The sequence below is a fragment of the Chelmon rostratus genome, chromosome 22 (assembly GCF_017976325.1).
Source record: "Chelmon rostratus isolate fCheRos1 chromosome 22, fCheRos1.pri, whole genome shotgun sequence".
In the NCBI taxonomy this organism is placed as follows: Eukaryota; Metazoa; Chordata; class Actinopteri; order Chaetodontiformes; family Chaetodontidae; genus Chelmon; species Chelmon rostratus.
Genome location: NC_055679.1, coordinates 2169001 through 2175000, shown reverse-complemented (window position 1 = coordinate 2175000; position 6000 = coordinate 2169001). Strand labels below are relative to the sequence as shown.

The window sequence follows — 6000 nt, the reverse complement described above, 5'->3', positions numbered from 1 at the left end:
GTGATTACAGATTGGGGTATTGCATAATATCAGAACTCAGCAAACTAAAGGAAACTACTTCAGCAAAGAAACCAGCCTGACTTTTGCCTCCCAAACTGTTAATATCAAATAAAACATTGGACTACTTCCTTCATCAAACCTGTCAGCATATAATTATCATGACGACTTCAGCAGATTTAAGGGCTGAAGGTGTTTTGCAGCTGCTGTCCTCATGAACACACACAGCCATTTCCCGCTTCAGTATTAGTCGATGATGGTTCCACTTTTTCCACTTGCTGCCACTGTGTGACCATGGCAACCACAGGAAGCACGCTTACTGGACCCTGAGTTATCTGAGTTGTACGCCTCATCATCATCAGCAGTGAATTAATGGAGAGGAACAACCTTGGAGCAACATCAGCTTCAAAGTTTGACTATCCACTTTGTGCAAACTTCAGACTTGGGGGGTTATTGTAAAGTTAGTTATTGTGTGAATGCTGATTTGGCCCGCTCACTAACAACCAGCACTCACAGCAGCAGCACTGACACACAGCTCATGGAGGCAATTAAGGCACTTTAAAAGCCTTAGAGCTCAGTCCCCAAAATTAACATCAAAACTCATACTCTTCAAATTTTTAGAGTCAGTGTGACTTACACTTTCCAAGCGTCTCATTATCTCCGGCTCAAATAAACGTCCATAAATCCAAAAAGAGGTACGAAGAGAGAACTTGCCTTAGATTCCTCATGTTTTCTTCAGCACCAAAGTAATGCAGTGACAGCACCGTGCAGCCATGGGTACAGTGGAAACTGCTAATTCAGGCTTACTTATAATCGTGCTAAATTGCCAAAATTAAAACACATATAGGCCGCATGCGGAGCTGCAGTGACTGTAGTAACGGAAGAAAAATGTCAGTCTCAAAGTCTATTTTCGGTGATTGTGTGTTGGGCTCTGAGCTACAGCACACAGCTACAACATAGGGGCAGCTATGTACCTGAGAGGTATGATCGGTTGAAGCTGCCCCTTTATTCACGGATGTGGTTTATTCCTGCCACTGCACAAAAACCACCGGGAACAACCAACAATGCTGATCCGATGGTGCTTTTATCTTGAAAAGCCTCCTGGCACCATCTAGGCTACGCTCGGCTGTGGCGAGTCATTTAGCTTTTGCAGCTAACGATATCAGCTAATGTCTGAGGCTACCTAAAGAGGAAATCAAATTTCCATCCACTTCAAACACACCACGTCTGATGCTGTTAACGGCTATACTCTGACAGTGAAACAGGTTGGCCACAAACTAACAAGCTTTTATTAAGTTGTCTTGTTTAAAACAGACCTAATGGAAGAACTGCACAATTCTGCTTTTATTTGACTCGTCAGAAGAGGAAAGGCTTCAGAGAACGAGCCAAACAGCAAGCTGTGCTGAGGGTTTATTAGCAGCGAGCAAAACGCTTCAACCTCGGTGAAAACAATTATTTGTGTGAATGGCCACTAAGTGTTTCAGTCCAGATAAAGACTTGGAACGTTGTGCAGGAGAAATCTCTGTTTAGTGCTACAGAGGACTGGAGGCCGCTTCTATTTAGAAACTCGCACATGCGACAGCCCGCCGTTTGCTTCTGGAGAGGTTTTCTAACATGTGACTGGGTGAGAAAGGAGAAAATCCCCAGTGTGCCTGTGCCTCTGTGTGTGCGTTTATCTCCACCGATCTCATTCCTTATCATGGTGGGGAAAAATGAGCTCCATCTGGTCTTAATGATGGAGCCTGTTTATATTGAGGTGCAGTCTGGGGCATATCACGCTCTGTGTGCTGGGGTGTGTGTAGAGGCGACTTTCCACCCACTCCGCTCTTAATAACATTTGCATAACACCAGCTGATGAAAACTGGGCACTTTCCTAAACTGTGAACATTTGGACATTACGACATCGGGATTGATCTTGGATAGCAAGCTTTGAATCCCGTTCCAAGATCGCGTGACAACAAAATTCTCTGAGATCTGGAAGCCAGTGAATCAACGAACAAATGGTTTTTGATTTCATAAGCGAAGAGCAGAACACACCCGCTTCAGCCTGCAGGCTTTTTCAGCCGGCAGCTGCTTTCGCTTATTGAAATGACAAACAACGGTGGCAGCAGAGTCACATTATGTATCAGCTGTGGCTAATATAAATTCTGTAAGTCACGTGATCAAACGGGCTGGAAACAGCCCCTCACCGCTCGGCCAGGCTGACTTTCTGCCGACCATGCTTACCACAGATGTGCACACTGAGAGTTTTCCTGTGCAATCAGTGGTTGATGGTGACATTCATGGTGCATTTCGATTTTATCTCAGCTAATCTGGCTAAACTTGTGGTTCATTTACAATCTGTATGATGGCCTGACTGCTTGTGTTTCTTAACCCATTGGAGCTATTTTTTTCAATGGCCACACGACACACTGTTGAGTTTTGGGCGGTTTGCACATGAGCTCCATCCCTCGTCTTCGTAGGTCTGCAGAGACATTTCCGTTCAGCTTCACAAAACCTGATTACCGATCTCAGCTGAATCTTTGACATTTAGTTGAGACTTTTCAAACGAACTATTCCTCGATAAACTTCATTCAGACTCCATAAAATGCTTCTGAATGGAGAGCTAACGCGACTTGTTGGAGGGCTGGTGCACGCAGCCAGCAGCCAGCTCTCCCTCCTCTCTCCCAGTCACATCCAGTCCAAGTGTTTCTGCCTGCTCTGGCAGTTTGACTGGCATGCTGGGAGATGAGCAGGGAAATAAACTCTCGCCTACGCCGGCCTGGAGACTCTGAGACCTTATTTCTGACTCCTTCACGCTTCCTGCTCTCACTTTCTTTGCTGTCTTGTCGTCTTGCTTCCCTCGCTCCCAGCTCGCTCTCTCTTCCTCTTCTCTGAACCTCCCCGTTGCTCTCTCCTGTCTTCCTCTCCGTGTCTCTGCTCCTGTCTGTGCAGGGAGGCGAGGGAGCGCCCTGGCAGGAGGCCTGTCCTGTTACAACCCCTGCTGCTCTCCATTCATCTCTCCCTCGCTCGCTCCCTCCCTCCGTCTCCGGCTGCCTCTCATTCCTTTCATCGCCCTCCTCAGCCATATCTCATGCATTTCTCTTTCTTTATTCAACTCTTTCTCCATGCTGCACATACTCCGCTGCTCCATTCATCTCCCGCCCCCCCCTCTTGAGCTCATCCCCATTCCAGTTTCTCTGTAGTGAACTTCTGAGCACTCATTGTCACCTCACCTGTTGAGGTGAGGGAGAGGAATAATAATCTGCTCTGCTGTACTTTTTTTTGCATAGATTCCCCAACTTGCACAACTTGACTCACCAGCTTTCGGAGTGGGACGGGGGAAACGCTCCCTTTGGGAGTCACATGGAAAGTAGAGCAGAGGTTGTAAATGGCAGGAAGTGTGCGAGAGCTGGATTCAGCCGACGTGCAGGGACACAAAGGAGTCAGCGGGCTGAAAGCAGGAGTGAATGAAATAATAATGTGATACTGTACTGATCCCAGAGGACCGGCTGTCCTCCTCAAAGATACTGTTGCAGGGCGGACAACTGCTACCATGAAGGGCAGACGACAGACGGACACCAGCCCTCATTTCTCATTTAACAGGAACCACAAAGGGGTCGCTGCCTCTGGAAGTGTGTACACTTTCCCCCACTGTTTTAATGAAATCCTCAACTTTACTTACCATAGAAAGACGAGAGTCTCCTGGATAATGTGACCATGTTTTGAGTTTTAATTACTTCAACTCTGTTTCTGAAGAAAACATGGCTTTTTCCGTAAGTTTGGGCTGGCAATGCTACAAAACCAATGAGCCTCAGCTGCTGCTGCTGTGCTGTGCACTGAATTCAAAACAGGGGACAAAACACAGCACCATAGCTGCTGTGATGTGTTTAAGTGAAAACATTCAAGCTGACGATTGTCATCTTTAGCGTCTCTCACTAATTAGCAGCACACATTATAGATTATATTTATACATTTGTATTGCGTCTGTGTCTCTGAATTTCTGTTTAAAAACCAGACATTTTCCCACTCGGCTGTTCATCTTTTGTACTGATGATTCAACGTGGAGCTTCATTCCGATCCAAGCTGCAGAAGAGCTTCGACTGTCAGTCACATCACAATGTCAGTGGGAAAAAAGGATGCCACCATTCCCTCCATGAGCAAGGGTACTCAAAATAGTTCCTATTGTTTCTTCTGACTTCAGTAGAGGCACTTTATCTCACACAAGGCAGGCCGCCTCCACCATAATATGCCGCCGGAAACCTTAACCATATATGTATTTATTATTGACCAGCCTGCAGTAACGACTGCTGAGACTCATAAGACTGGAGCTCCCGCTGGCCATGTCTGCTACTTTACAGCAAGCCCTTGTCCTCCATCATCCGCTGCACTTAATGTGCCTGCAGCAGTTAAAAGTCTCACAGTATATCAAGACTCACTTTCTCAGGAATGTGACAATAGCAGCAGACCATAATGATGCAGTGACAGAGGGCTTTTTTTGTGAAGCAGCTCCATACAAACACCACAGAGGCTTGAGCTAACCTGGAATGCTAACCCAATGCTTGGATCTATTGTGAGTCGGTGGATCAGAGCAGAATATTAATACAGATATAGAGTATGCATGGAGTATATCATTATTGCTGTTGGCTGGTGGTCATGTGATGTGTGATATTTTCCAGAAGCATCAGCACGAGATAAAACCAGCAGACCCTGTTAACTTTGTCGTCTGACTCTGCTTCCCCATTTGGCTGTCTTGCACCAGGCTGCATTTCAAATAGAAAAAAATAATAAAGGCAATTTAATTCAGAAAAGAATCCACAAGGGGATACCCACAGGCGATCAATTTACTCCACTGTCATTGCACAATGCTCAGCCAACCAGTCAGCCAACCAGTTCCAGCTGAACTGAACTGATGAGGACTAAGAGGCCTGTTCCACTTCAGCACGCTTCACGGCTTTTCAGGAAAGGTGAGGTGCGACATTGTGCGTGTAAATTTGTGCGATATTCCTCCCACTGTTTCTACAGAGCTAAACTGGTCTGGCTCAGAACACAATGGGCTAACAGCTAGGGATGTCACAGTGTGTGTTTTTGTCTGCCCGCTTTGCTAAACGATCAAAATCTTCGTCAAAACCTGACGTTTTCCGCGTTTAAGTCGCCATCTCCGAGGTTGCTCTCGTTTCACGTAATGACAGGGACTTTGGGAACGGTGACACGTAGAGGGGAATGCTGACCAAAATAGTCAGCCAATGGCAGACAACAGCCGACTTCCTGTGAGTCAGACCAGGCTTGATGCATCCAAATCACTGTCAGAACAGTCTCTTTGTGTCTACAGTGTGCCTTCACCTACGTGTTTTAGTCAGTCTGGTGAGCTTGGCCTATATATCTTAAATGAACACAAGCCGCAGTTCAGAATGATCTGAACTATTATTATCTGACAACTTGCTTGAGAATCTTCCAGTGACAGCCGTCAGGGCTCACAGCAAACAGGAACTGCTCGGAGCTAATTCAGCATATTTAGAATGGTGCCAGTTTGACAAACAATACATGTACATACTCAAGATGAAGCCCATAATGTAACTCACTCAATCCATTGCAACACTATACTGTATGGGAACATAAGTTGCAAACTTAAACATAATTATCCCCCAAATTGAAGTAAGACAGAATAATTATACACTCAGCATAAAAATAAACTTCTCTCCCATTTTTCACGCGTTGAAGAAGAAGAGGCGTCTTCTGTTCACACATGAGGTTTATTTCTCTCAAATTCTGAGCACTGATTTGTTGAAATCTGCGTGAGAGAGCACTACTTTGCCAAGATAATTCATGCGTCTGACGGGTGTGGCATATGAAGATGCTGATTGAACAGCATGACATTGAGCCTGGTTGCACAGGTGTGCCTCAGGCTTGTCACAGTAAAAGGCCACTCTGAGACGTGCAGCTTTATCTTGCAAAATGACATTTATTAGGCACTGAGCTATGGATTTCACACTAGGGACCATGGCAATGAACACTGAAAATGAA

At 45.7% G+C, this 6000-nt stretch overlaps 1 protein-coding gene across 1 annotated transcript in view; it reads right to left on the bottom strand.

Annotated features, from left to right (window-relative positions):
- The window catches only part of tmtc1 (transmembrane O-mannosyltransferase targeting cadherins 1), a 133565-nt gene that overhangs the window by 105792 nt on the left and 21773 nt on the right, over positions 1-6000 (bottom strand). The window lies entirely within an intron of this gene.